Source organism: Lissotriton helveticus, chromosome 9 (genome assembly GCF_964261635.1).
Source record: "Lissotriton helveticus chromosome 9, aLisHel1.1, whole genome shotgun sequence".
Classification (NCBI taxonomy): Eukaryota; Metazoa; Chordata; class Amphibia; order Caudata; family Salamandridae; genus Lissotriton; species Lissotriton helveticus.
The window spans coordinates 825,510,195-825,525,432 of record NC_136070.1 but is presented as its reverse complement, the minus strand read 5'-3'; the positions used below and the strand labels follow the sequence as shown (position 1 = coordinate 825,525,432).

Here is a 15,238-nt window from a genome sequence, read left to right as displayed (position 1 = left end):
CGACACCAGCGAGTGCGGAAAAGGACGCTCTGCTGAATCGAGGTGTTCTACACCGGGACGTGAAGGAGTGCAAACGGAGGCGGACCAGCAGTCGGAGGAGGGAGCAGGTTGCAGAGCACGGAGAGAAGCCGGGAGGCCAACGACAAGGCGAATCCCCGAGCCACACTTCAAGGGAAGTGTGGCTTCACCAGGTACGCGCTCGCATCGCGGCATTGGCGGGAAGGAGGGTGACAGAGCCGAAGTAAAGCACTCGACCCTCGTTTCCTGCACTTTCCCCTTACCCGAGCACCTAACGTCACTCGAGCTGTTTACATTTGAGCACCGCGTGTTTCCTCACACCCTTCCCCTAGACATCTGCATGGTTTAGATCCTAATACTAAAACGGAGTCTACTCTCTCCCTTCTTTCCTGGGTAACCTGACACGCCACCCTGGAGTGGAGAAGAGGAGGTCCAGAACGTCCAAGACTCCGCTGTTCCCCAGAGAAGAAAGAACCAGAACTTGCCCTTCCCTACTATAGGAGCACCCCAGGAAAAAAACGAGTGTTTAAATCAATAAAACCCAGTCTTACCCCAGTAGCTGGTCCCGTGAGTTTCTCTGAAAGGCCACAGTATCCCGCCCTGTTGGGCGTGGCCATCTCTGTAGCCTACTGGTACTTGGAGTCCTTACAATATTTATCACAGTGGATCGCCGTGTATAACCTCCAATCTGCAATACAAATAAAACCCCAAGTGGGTTGCGGGTACCCTATGGTGGTTTGTTATGCATGTAAAGTCTTTCAACGGCGACAAACCTGTTCCAAAGCTGCAGCGCCGGTTGGCGCCGTAGCGGTACTGCACAAGTGCAGCGAAGCCTCCTCATGGCTCAGGCGGGGCCGCAATCACATCCAAACAAGAGTTGCCTGCTGGAAGGAGGCCCACAACAGGTAGGTACGGTTTATGCCTTTTATTTAGTTGAAAGAGAGCAATGTTCAAGCAACCGGCAGTGCTCCACAAACAAAGTCAATGCCCAACGCGTTTCGTGATAACGATCACTTCCTCAGGGGCTGTGGGCCATACTGCAAGAAAGGAATCACGGCAGTCTTTAAATTATTTATCCCGCCCTGGTGGGCGTGGCCATCTCTGTAGCCAGGACAGGTGGTGCCGATGGAGTGACATGATTCAGCAGGGCAAAGCAACGTGAAGGTTTCGCCACCCACTGGGGTAATATTTTGGATTATTGAGGTTACAACGCTGCAACCCACTGAAGGTAGAAAACTTGAATCACTACAAGTCCCAGAAGGCCACTCTGGTGGCCACGCCCAACAGGGCGGGATTGACTGATATATACAAGTGCTTCAAATAAACTGCTGCGCTGTAAGCCTTTCATTGCCCAGAGCCCATGAGGAAGCGGTGTTCACGAAACGCGTCGGGCTGGGACTGAACTTTAATTTGTGAAATCATCCCGCTGCATTTGACTTTTGCTGTTGCTCCATTAAATGAACAGCGGATTTAACTTACCTGTGTTGGCCCTTTCTTCTACAGGCAACTTTCGTTATATATATATATATATATATATATATATATCGTAGAGCACTTTTTCAGGACAGCGCCTTGTTTCTGCGTGCGCGAAGAAAGAGCACGGACCACACAAAATCCATTGTCTGACCGCAATGTTTATTAAACTCACAAACAAAGAGCGGCAACCATTGCGCGTTTCGTCCCTCCTAGGGGACTTGATCACATGACGCGCTTCAAACCTTATCAGTTTACTTTTATAGGTTACACTTTTTTCCTTTTTTCTCATTCTGTTTTTTCATCAATACCACGTGACAGTTTTTAAAGTGATTTGTGCTCAAAACCAATAACCAGCAGTTTAGAGATGCGTTAAATAAACAACCTAATTTGTTCACGCTATGGGTATATGATCATTATTGAAACAATACGCCCTGTTTTTTCTAAGCAATAAACAAGTAGCCCGCAACAATAGTTCCTTATGACATTTGACTATGCACATAGATAAATAAATATATACACACCAGCACCACAACAATCATTTGATCTACAATCATTGTAATCTGTCAATCAAATTCATTATCTAAATATTTAAATAAATAATTGTTTCAATACATACAAAATTACCTATATAAATATATATTTTAAATACTATAAACTTGATTTTTAGACTATTTACAATCAGTGCATAAATGCCTGTTTTTTTTATCTGTTGCTGCCTTGATGTAAATACTATCCTTTTAAATGCATATTGGATTTTTCCCCTTAGACTTCGCTGTTTGCGACCCAAACCTTACAGAGTCATACCCCTGTATAGTTCGGTCGGTTATTTTTATTAACGATTTACAAATGTGCAAGAAAAAAAGTGACTAGTGCAAAAATTATAAAGTGTGGTGAATTAAAAACAAAGGGAAGGTGTATTTGGTATTCAGTAAAAATTACCGAGGGGGGCCTTCCTTAATTTAGTTAATACCATTTTCATTCAAAAGATATATGCTCTAATTCTCATTTTGGATGGTATTTGTTCTACTTTGACTGACTACATAAGTGTGCTGACCTTGCAAAGCTGTTTGGCATTGTGAGTGCAAGCTGGCATGTAATTCTTCCAAACTATTTAAACCGTTAGGATGCTTGGTATCAAGATTTAAGAAGCAATGCATCTCTAATACCCGGAGTGCTTTTCGCGGTCTCCACCGCTTTTTATTATTCGGAACGGAATCTATAAGATAATATTTAAGATCCTTAGGATTGCTATCATGCCTCTCATTAAAATGGCGTGCCACTGGATAGGCTTGATCATTGTTTTTTATAGCTTGTATGTGCTGGAGCACCCTTTTGTGCCCTTGCAAAATGGTACTTCCAATATATTTCAATTTGCAAGGGAGCTCCAGCACATACACCACATGATCCGTTTTGCAACTGAGGGGCTTATTTACTTTTCTATCTAGACCGCCAAAGGGGATTGTGTAGCAAGTCGTTGACACCCCTTGCTGACATGCTTTGTAAGATTTACATTTGTAGAACCCCACCCTTTGATTCAACCATGTAGTCTTGACTGGAGGGCCACTGGGATCATTGTCCACCAGGGTGTCTTTAATGGACGTATTCCTACTGTAGGTAATGGATGGTCGCTTGGGGACTGATTTTCCAACGATTGGATCTTGGCGAATGAGATACCAATTTTTGTTAATAATGTTTCTCACTGCCGCTTCCTGCCAATTAAATTCAAAGATAAATCTGAAGTTATTGGGTGTATCGGCTACAGTGGCCCTACTGGGTTTCTGTTTGAGTAGGGCTTCTCTGTTTTTTTAATTAAATTTAGTTAAGGCTGTCGCTAGACATTTGTTACTGTAGCCCCTTTCTTTAAACCTGGATAGGCATTCCAATTGTGCAACTTCAAGGTCTTTGCTATTGCTACAAATCCACCTTAACCATAGTAGCTCCCCGTATGGAATGCTTTGGACCAAGTGGCTTGGGTGTGAGCTGCTGGCATGCAAAATTGCATTGCCAGCCATTGGTTTTCTGTGTAGCTTTATCTCTAGCCTATCCTGGTTAGTATACACCTCAACATCAAGAAAATGTATTTTAGTTTTACTAATACAAGCAGTAAAGCTTAAATTTAGCTGATTGATGTTAATTTGTTCAATGAATCTTTCCGCTTCAGCCTCAGTTCCCTGCCAGACCAGAAATAGATCGTCTATGAATCTCCACCAGATTTTCACGTTGTTAGTCATGACATTTCTATGTTCCTCCATGAGAACCAGCTATATAATATATCGACTCCAAGCTTCCCCAGTGCCTCGTCGCACAGAACAGGAACACGGACTCTGTATATGCCGGTATCAGATTTTCTTTATTTTATATTTTCATTGTGGAACGGTGCATGCCTCAGACGCCTTTCAGACATGAGGCTGTGTCCTTGCTCACTTGACAAACGGGGAGGCTCAAACAGTGAATTTAAAACACCCATTTGGCGCCAACAACGAGTAAGGAATAGACATAGAAAACAGACATCTTCTAGTACTGTTTCGTGTTAGGAGTCGGCCATCTTAAAATATCTGTTATTCACATTGTGACCAATACTTCATAGTGCACTCTATATACATAGCACCAAACCCATCACAATTAAGATTACAAAATCAGGCCCTTAAAACCTTAGATCTAATGGCTCTGTATACAACATTTTAAAACATTGTTCGTTTAAAAAATGCTAAAGTGCCTATGTAAACTTACAATTCATACTATATTTCATGTATATTACAATATCAAAAGGCGACTATTGAGAATGCTTAAAAATGTAAAAGCATTCCATTGGATCAACGGGCAAGTATAGATTGATTTCCATGTTTGAAGTGCAGAGTGTTTCTGAAAATGTGCAAAATCGGCAAGAATGGGCACAATTACAAATTTGATCGTCCAAGTGCTTGAATGCATGTAAATAATAGACATCCGCTATTATAATACCATCATAACAATTTCAATATCTACTGGCATATTAAAATGTGCGAATACGCTAAATTCGATTATTTCATGTTGCGGATGATATCCGTACCAATACGAGAAAAAGACATGGATATCAATAAATCTCAACACAATTCGGGGGAAGTGTATGCCAAATAACGATCAAAATTATAGATGGTTAAATATATAGTCTCCGACTTACATGTACCATATACTCCTGTTGCGCCACCATGTGTATAAACTAATTATTATTTTCCGTGCAGTGCCTGTGCAAATAACTGTTGATAAGTCGTGCGGGACCGGAAGGGGACAGCAAAACCACTGGAAAAGGGGACTGTGTGTGTACACTGATTGTCATGGCTCATAGTTAGACGTAAGATCTATGTGTACTGCAGTGAACAACATTATCTAAGTAGCATCAAGAGGCCTGAGCTGATGATGAAAACACTCTTTATAAAAAGATGTAAAGATCTTCTCTCAGATTTAACCATACCGGAGCCTTACTGTCCAGATTGACAATATATCTGGACTCAAGTTGCCGCAGGCATTCTTCCCTATTACCCCCTCTTTTATTAGATGCCACTGCATCGATGACACAATATTGTAAATGATTTTAATCATTGTTGTGGGTGGCCTTAAAATGCCGGGCAACCGGATAGGCCAGATCGGAATTGACAATCGCTCTCAAATGTTGCAATATTCGTACATGGACTTGTAACTTGGTACTGCCCACGTAATACATATTGCAACTACATTTTAAAACGTACACGGCAAATTCGGTACGACGGGTGTAATGTGCCTTGAGCAATACTGGGGTATTGGAAAAAGGGGTTAAATAAGATGTTGTATTAACCCCGAATTTACAAGCTCGGCATGAGCTACATTTGAAAAACCCTTTGCGAGGGGACAACCAATTACCTGTATTACTGGTCTCTGGGCTGCTAGTTACTAATTCATTATGCATAGAATATGCTCTTCTGAACGTAACTGTGGGGGTCCTTCGAACTACCTCCTTCAGTGCCTGATCCGTAAGAATAATGGGCCAATCCTTTTTAACAGTTTTCTTAATTTGTTTGGCCTGTCTGCTATATCCCGTGATCAACCTAATTTCCCCCATGCTAGCTGTATTGGCCTCTGTCATATAATATATATCTCCAGCACTCTGTTCCAATGTTCACTGCCAACATGAACAGATGCAGACCCAGGATAGTGTGCTTCAAGCTGTTTATTTAGCCCGCACCACCGATACATATATATATGTATGTGTATATATATATATATATATATATATATTTTTTTTTTTTTCACTCCTCCAATGCCGGTTTGTGCACACAGGCTGTCGTTGCGCGGTCCTGGACAGGCCACCGACAGGCCTCAAATAATCCCCTCCAAATACCTCGATGATTTACGAAGCAGACCAGGACACACAGAATTTGTTTGCAGGTTTATTAGCAGGTGAAAAAGTGCGACGCGTTTCGCCGATAAGGCTTGCTCACGCTCGTCAGAAAAATAGTAACCACCATTTTTAAAAGTGCTCAACACACCCCCCCAGTAAATCATGTGTTTCAAGGGGTATTGGTTGCGGCCATTTTGTACATATACTTACAACATTATTGTGTTCAATAAACACCGTAAAAAATGTCAAATATCGTTGTACAATCACAAATGGGAAAACCATACTAATGGGACACAATTGTGCAAACGCAAATGCGATGTTTCAAAAATTCGAGTACGCATTCCATTCTGCATGTAAACTTGTTTCATCAAACAAGAAATTTCTATGTAAGTTCAAGCGTATTTGAAAATACCCTGTAATTGCGAACATTCTCTATTAGAACCAAGTTTCCCATCCGTGTATTTATATAATACATCGGTAGACATTGGTTGACAGATTTGGCCATTTTGTGCTAGGTACAATCTAATTGGTTCGCGTTGCCAAGTGATACATACACACCTTCGTGCGCTTCTTGGTGTCAATAAAGTTGTTCAAATTGTGTAAACAAACAGAAATCAATCAATCTTTCAACAGCCCATGTGGGCTAACCTCTGGACAACAATAGCGATGTAGACATAAATAATACTTAACCACATGTCCATCAAATCAAAATATATGATTTTTTGATTTGATGGACATGTGGTTAAGTATTATTTATGTCTACATCGCTATTGTTGTCCAGAGGTTAGCCCACATGGGCTGTTGAAAGATTGATTGATTTCTGTTTGTTTACACAATTTGAACAACTTTATTGACACCAAGAAGCGCACGAAGGTGTGTATGTATCACTTGGCAACGCGAACCAATTAGATTGTACCTAGCACAAAATGGCCAAATCTGTCAACCAATGTCTACCGATGTATTATATAAATACACGGATGGGAAACTTGGTTCTAATAGAGAATGTTCGCAATTACAGGGTATTTTCAAATACGCTTGAACTTACATAGAAATTTCTTGTTTGATGAAACAAGTTTACATGCAGAATGGAATGCGTACTCGAATTTTTGAAACATCGCATTTGCGTTTGCACAATTGTGTCCCATTAGTATGGTTTTCCCATTTGTGATTGTACAACGATATTTGACATTTTTTACGGTGTTTATTGAACACAATAATGTTGTAAGTATATGTACAAAATGGCCGCAACCAATACCTGTTGAAACACATGATTTACTGGGGGTGTGTGTTGAGCACTTTTAAAAATGGTGGTTACTATTTTTCTGACGAGCGTGAGCAAGCCTTATCGGCGAAACGCGTCGCACTTTTTCACCTGCTAATAAACCTGCAAACGAATTCTGTGTGTCCTGGTCTGCTTCGTAAATCATCGAGGTATTTGGAGGGGATATATATATATATATATATATATATATATATATATATATATATATATATATATATATATATATATATATATATATATATATATATATATACACACACATACAAATCTCTTAATGCAAGAGAACAAGTGGGCACTCCAGGCGAGGTAAAGATTTACTAATTTTATGAAACCATATCCATTCTCTGATCTAAATCTACATTGCAGTTGCTTCTACGGGACCGGTGGAAGTTGATGTGTGCGTTGGTGAAGTGTACCGGCAAATTAATGCCACAATCTATTCCAGGAAAACTCACTCTCAGGACACACGGGGATGATTCATATGCTCAGATTTCATGAGCTTCACATAACGCATTTCGGCTGTCCCACAGCATAGGTCATACATAAAGTATCCACCGTAAGAGTACTCTGATGAAGAGTTTCAAACATGAAGATCAACAAAGGACTATTTTCCAAAATATGATGTCCCGTGTGTCAGCCATCTTACACAATGTAAGCGGGCACTACAGTTCATAGATACAGCCCATAGTATCTGTAATACTGAAATATGATTGTGACTCATATAAAAGTACAATGATGCATCTGGAATGCCTTATCTCCACACAATGTAAATGAATTGTGCATACTAAATACAAGTAAACATGCCTATGTATTTGTGTCGCACATTATATTCTGTGTCTAGATACATGTCGGCCATCTTGGAGTAACCGATGTACTGTGCACATAAATAACATAGTCCCAAAAGTCTACTACAAAAGTCAGCTAGGGAAACATGTGATGTGAAATACTTGGGATCCTGATGTTGTGTAAACATAAAGTTCAATTACAGAATGCCAGCAGAAACTCTGTTCATTATCCCAAAAGTGTAATACATCTCCCATCATGTGAACCAGGTATTCTCCTGCCTAGACCTGCATCGTAGCAAATTTCAGTACTGACTTAAATGTCCCAATATGTGCAGGTCAATCCGGTCATATAACCATCCCCTTTGGGGAACAATCGATTCTTTTACCTGACATTTTACATATTCATGAGATGGTTATATAACGAGACGACCTGCACATATTGGGACGAATATGAATGGAAATGTATGTTTTTATGAGATGGGGTCTATGTTGCACATGTCCAAATGAACCACTGGCACGACTCACCCCCTATAACGAAAGTACCACATTTAATTAGATTACACTACTAATAAAATATCAATAACGTGGCATGTGCTCAAGAGAGAATGAGCATCTAGATAACATTCTTTTGATTTCTCCCAATTGTAAAATTGAGAAATGGGACACAAAGACAAACAGAACATACAAGTGTCCCTAGGGATAAGATGCAACGTTTGGCTGTTTATACTTATTTAAGATTAAACCATTTTCACACATATTTCGTTGGAGAAAGTGCAGCCTGCTCTGATGTTGTGCTAGTCCTAAGTGACATGTGCTCCAAAGAGGTTTTAAGCTCATTCAAAACCAGATCATTATCATATGTATTCCCCATGGGAAAGTGCAACATGCTTAAATGTTTATACTTATTCAGGACTAGATCATTTTTCACATATATTATGCTTAAATGTTATGCTAGCTGAAAGTAGTAATAGTATGTGCTCCAAAGAACATTTTCATTGTGCCTCATATGCCCACCCTTAGAGGGACTATGGGCATGTTAGGACAACGTCCTCTTAAAACCTGCTCTGTGAGACAGTGCAGAATCTGAGATCAATAGGTGCTTTACGTTTAGGGATCCAATTATTACATGTTCCTCTAGGGAATTGATCTACTTGTGCAGATGGCTTGTTCTCTTTAGTAAGAAGTGCAAGATTTAAGATGCAACCCCAATGAGTAACAATTAGTTCCCATGATGACCTCTCAAGGAAAGTGTAATGTAGAGAAGAGGAGGGGTAGATAGTCACTAAGGATGCCCAGTCGTCATTCAAAGTAGAGTGCAGTGTGCTCATTCATAGTGTATATGAGCTTGAATCGTGACAAAAGTAACAATTAAATAGGATGTTAAACATTTAGAGAAGGACATAAATGGGCACTCACTAAGGCGACATTTCCTCATTCAAAGTAAAAGTGCAATATGCTCAATTATGGTGCAAATGAGCCAGAATCATATAAACCAACAATTAATCAAGACATCAAGCAATTTGGGCGGGACATGGAGGGAGGAGTTCTATGGCCCATATCAAAGCATCTATTAGCATTGATCATTCATGGTTCATGTTTAAACTCCAGATGTACATGAAGCTTTGCATCCGTGTTATGTCCCCTAGGACCTTCCGTGCCCAATCTCATAATCAATCTGGACTCCTCTCTCCTTAGTTCCTTCTCTCTGTTACCTGCATGTGGATCGATTTTTAACGTGTTTGATCCCATAGTACTTAAATCCTGCTAGGGATCATCCATGGTGGTGTTCAAAATGACAGTCCGTGGGGTAACTCCTGTTCCCATTCGGAATGGCAGCATATGTTGGAGGATCCTGATTTTCAGTTTTTTAATTGTGCTCCCCACATAGTTTGTTGCATACACATTCCAGCACATGCACAGCATGATCTGTATTACAGTTGTTTCTGTGGACCGGAACAATGGCTTCTTTCAGATGTTCGTCTTTGTCTAGTATATGCCATTTGTTTTTTAGGATCCCTTCAGTGCTTGATTGAGCCAGATTAAACTCCAAGAAAGGTCTCTGTGCCTTTTAATCTTTTTGGGTAAGCTTACTACTTAATTAGTATAGTAAAAAGTTCCTTTGCTTTTTGCTGGCCATTTCCTTAGCGTCCTTCAGAATACTTGATTGATATTCATGTTGAGCAAACCTTTTCATCATCTTGATCACCTCTCTCAAACTCATCATTTGTGTTGGCTCCAGATGAATCTATCCCTCAAGAAATATTTGCAAAATTGCAATCCATCATTATGGTTGCTTGAGGAATAAAATGGTGTGACGTCAAGTGTGACCATGATATATTCTGGTTTCCAGGGTATCCCATCAACTTTTTATAAAAAGTCAGGGGAGTCTTAGATAGGATGGCAAGCTGGTTACTTATGGTTGCAGAAATGAATCTAGATACCTAGAACTGTTCTCTAAAAGGGAATCTATAGGGCTGCCTATTGGTGCAAATATACATGAAGTCCTTACTGCAGGACTGGAATCCCCTAAGAGGTCATACAAACAGACAAACCTACATTTTCAGCATCTCCTTTTCAGTCCCCTGCCACACTTGAAAAGTTTGAAATTTACTCCTAACAAAGACGGAAGTAAAATGTTTTCCTGGGGAGTTTATAGGGAGTGAAGGGAAAGTGGATTTGCAATTGCTCAGTAGATTTTCACATGAGCAAATATACGTATGTGTACTTTTGTGACTTTCTTTAGGAATGAAGCCCCTACTTTATCTGGAGTCGAGCGATCAGGTACTCAGGTGCAAGAGACTGTTTGCATAATCCAGACGCAAAGTAATGGTGGCATGTACCACCGCTTGACGGCAGTCCATAGGAAGATAGTATAGAAACCTACGTAACGTTTTAAGTTTCCAAAAACAGCTTGACGACAGTTGCTCAACATGGTCTTTTCCTGACATTTCTGTGTCCCTTTTGAAGCCTAAATTATGCACTGATTTAACAGGTATTGGGGGAGGGTTAAGGGAGGTAGGCCACCACTGAGCCGAATGCAAAGGATATTTGTTGTTAAAGAAAAGGACCTCATTCTTTTCTGTATTAAGCCTCAGGCAGTTGTCTGACATCCATGCCACGATGTTTAACAAACACTCTTTAAAGCAACTCAAGTCCCCACCGTCTATTTCCTTAAAAGTAAAAAGCAGTTGGGTGTCGTCAGCATAGTTGACCACTCTCATCCCGCAACTTTCAACTATTGGGGCTAGTTGAGTGAGATAAACATTTAAAAGAGTTGGGCTCAAAGCAGTGCCCTGCAGGACTCCACATGATAGCCCCTTCGTTGTTGAGGTAAAAGGGTGGAGAGTCACTTGCTGAGAACGCCCCTCCAGAAAGGTCCGAAACCAGGAAAGGACCGAGCCAGAGGCACCTAGACTTTCTAACCTGTGCAGTAGGATCTTATGGGACACTGTGTCAAATGCTGCGGAAAGATCTAACAACACAAGCATTGCACAGTGCCCCTAATTCACATATTCCCGCAGTGTCTCTGTAACTTCCAGCAGTGCCCTTTCAGGGCTGAAACCCTTTCTGAAGTCAGACTGCGAGTCATGCAGCAGATTGTTCAATTTTAGAAAGTCAGAGAGCTGCCTTTGCACTTCTTTCTCCAAGATTTTTGCAGGGGCCGAGAGAAGCGAGATGGGTCGGTAATTTTTCAAGACCAAAGCGTCTGCATTTTCTTTTTTTAATATGGGTCTCACAGCGGCTTTTTCCAATCAACTGGGTAGAGGCCGGACACCAGTGACTGGTTCCAGATTAAATTAGGAGCTGGGTTCAGTACTCAGGCCAAGGTCCTATAAAGCCTTGCCGGCAAGGAATCTTCAGGGAACCCAGATTTAACCTGAGTTAGATCAACTAATGAGCGTTGTACATCAAATGGCTCAAACAGGACCATCTTTGTACGTTGCCCAACACGGGAGAGAAGGATTCCGCATCTTCTGGTCGGTGAAATGAAGCATAGATTTCTGAAATTTTATCGTGAAAAAAAGTCGCCAGACTATCACACAAGGCTTTAGAGGGAGGAATAATGCCCCTTGATTCCTGAGGATTTGTGAATCATTCCACTATCCTAAAAATTTCTTTCACAGAGTTGTTAGAGCCCTTGATCTGATTAGAATAGTACTCTTTCATAGTGATACATTTCCTCCGATGAAACATTCTGATAGTTTCTATAGATGAGCATGGCTTCTGGCGTATAACCCCGTCGCCAGGGTCTCCAATTTTTTGCAGGCAGTCTTCAATTTTAAATAAAGTAAATGCAAATTATTAATGGAAAGTTATTCTTTTTGTCACCTGCACATTTTGCATTGATCCAATGTCTTGGAAAGACAGTTCTCAGCGCTGAGGATGGTAGCTTTGGAATCTCCCTAAAAATTATCTTTTTCCATTTCTTTCAGATGGACGTCGGAGAGACCTTGCTGTATCGCCAAGTAGAAGATGCCATGAACAAGAGTACCTGCTGCCCCTCCACGGACTCTCCCAGCTGCGGCATTGACTTCTGGGATGGCAGGGTAATCGTGGTGACTGTCTACAGTTCTGTCTTCCTGATCGGCTTGACGACCAACTTGTTGACCCTATGGCCCATAATCCAGCAGGTGCGAAAGCAGAAGAACGTGCTTGGCATCTACCTTTTAACCCTGGTCACATCTGATCTACTCTACATCCTGACACTCCCCCTCTGGGTCCTCTACGTCTTTGGTGGAAGGGTCTGGACTCTTGGCAATGAAGCCTGCGCTCTGGTGGCCTTTGTTTTCTACTCCAACATGTATATCAGTGTCTGCCTCCTCTGCTGCATTTCCTTGGACCGATGTTTTGCCGTGGTGTATCCCATCCACTCCCTGGCGTTCCGCAGCCAGAGGGCAGCGGGGGCTATGTGCTTCGTAGTCACTCTCGTAGTTTTTGCCTTCCACCTGGGTGTCATGAGTAAGTCTAATCAACATGATGGCGTCTCCTGTTATGAGACTTACCCCTTGCAGTCGGGCGTGGCCAAGTTTAACTACTTCCGCTTTGTTGCTGGCTTCCTACTGCCCCTGGCAGTCCTAGCAACCTCCTACCTGAAAATCTTTCAGGGAGTAAGGCAGAGCAGCTCCTTGAGCCAAGAGAAGAAAGCCAAAGTCAAGCACCTGTCCATAGGGGTGATTGTCATATTTCTTTTGTGCTTTGCCCCATACCACCTCCTTCTCCTCCTGCGGACTGCGGTGTTCTCCTCCTACGCCGACCCTGACGCCAGTTGTGTTTTTGAGCGGAAGGTTAATGTCTATTTCTCTGTAGCACTTGCCATGTCCAGCCTCAACAGTGCCCTGGATCCCATCCTGTACATTCTGGTCAGTGACAGTGTGAAGAAGGATCTGAAGCGTGCTTTTCGGTGCCAAGCCAACCAGTGCCAGAGTGGCCAGGAACCAACAATGACTTCTAGTATTAAAAGTACTCTTGTAGGGAAAATGCACAGCCCTGACAACATAGCTTTTATGATGGAGTGAGGGGACATCTGAAAGAGGTTGGAGATCTTGGATTGGACATCTGAGATGCGTGGTTACCACAGATCAATGTAACTGGTAACATAGATCACATAAAGTAACCCCCCATCAACATAGTCCTCAGGTGCATCCGAGAGCTGAAGTTATAGCGTCGACTCTCTTCTTCTCTTTTAAGCATGTTCTGTAAAATTGATTTTTTTAAACGGAAAACTTCCTGTCTGACAAACCCCTTTTTTAACATATTTATTTCAACGCCAAGTGCGCTTTCGATGGTGAATGTGATATATTTGGCTTATGAATTATATCAAATGCTCGTTTTATTTGTAATGTGTATAGATATTGTGATATTTGACCTGTGCTTTGATGGTTCTAAATTCGAACCGAATAAAGCTAACTTTGACTTTGCATCCGAGAGCTGCTGTTCAGTATGGCAGAATAATAAATGTTGAACATAATCCATGAGATGATCAGTCTTGGTCAGAAAGGCTGTAACCAGAGGACTGTAAACATTGACAGCTGTGTGGCTGTGTGTCTGTATGCGGCTTCCCAAAAGACACAACATGGATGTTCAGTGTTGGAAAGGTCCCACCTGTAGCCTCAAACAAAATGTGCTAGTTCCTTTTCATGCAGCCTGTCCATGTAGAGTGTATTTATTCACAGCTGGATGTAAATAGGATCCCTACTGACAGTATTATTTGAGACTCAAAGTTCTAGACTTGGGAACCCTACTGCAGGGTGATTTCTGCTTACACAGCTTGCGCACATTCAGGTGGCCAACCGGACAGGTTTATGTCCCCAGCCACAGAACAATATGATTGCCTACATTTTGCTACAAATGTTACAGACAAAGGAATACATTAGCTGGGTTATCTCGTGGTAGACACACTCGCACGTTACAAGCATCCAGAACTCTTTCGCTGGTTATGCTTATCCTTTGTGCTAACACCTCATGGGGCTACTCCAAGGTCATGGGGTAAAAGTTGGCCAGTAGAGCCCATCCTTCAGGACACAAAGGTTTTGCAGGGCAATGCCTCAGGCAGCAGAGCGATCTCTGAAGTACACACATTTTGTAATTTCACGCAATTGTTTTTATGATGCACCATGCGGGTGCCTTGGACTGGACTGACATCACTTAGGCCACATAGTTGTGGTAGATTGGTGCTGTAGGCCACAAGACCATCTTTCAGGACAAAAATGATCTTTCTAACTGTTTCAGAGCTGTTCATTATGGTCCACTTATGTTGTAGCCAGATGCTATGGACTGTAGAAATAACTAAAAGGAAATACACATCTGGCAATTGAGTATGAGACAAAAGCTGATATTTGCGATGCTTCAATAAAGAGAATGAAGCCGTGTTTTACAGAAGAATGTTTCTTACACCTGAAACTGCCTCACAAATATGTCAGCTCACAGGATGTATGCGTAGAGAGAGCGAAAGAGAGAACTAGAAACCAATTTATATAGATTTGGTCAGAGACGGTCCTGACCATCTGAGACTCAGTGTGGCCAACGTAAACTGTACTCACAAAGGCTTGATCTGGAGCAGATCTGGAGATACCGCTGTCCTTTTTGAGATTTACTGAAATAAAGATTTTAGAATTCTGCATGAGCAGCTTATAGTTGCTTTGGCTCTCTCTCAATTTCAAAAGACCAAGGCCCAGATTCCGAGTATGGCGAAACTCTCAGAATAATTACCACACATAGTAAATACTGATTCTTGAAATGTGTGAGAGGAAAATTGCAGGAGATGGTTTTATGATCCCTGTGATTAAGCACAGATGTTCTTGCTATGTCAACACCCAATACATT

At 41.6% G+C, this 15,238-nt stretch overlaps 1 pseudogene across 1 annotated transcript in view; it reads left to right on the top strand.

Moving 5' to 3' along the window:
- The window catches only part of LOC144783000 (putative G-protein coupled receptor 132 pseudogene), a 26,026-nt pseudogene extending 11,144 nt beyond the window's left edge, over positions 1 to 14,882 (top strand). Inside the window, exon 2 of the transcript XR_013601355.1 lies at positions 12,349 to 14,882. The product of XR_013601355.1 is annotated as a putative G-protein coupled receptor 132 pseudogene (transcript). The remainder of the gene's footprint in view (positions 1 to 12,348) is intronic.
- The last annotated feature ends 356 nt before the right edge of the window (positions 14,883 to 15,238 follow it).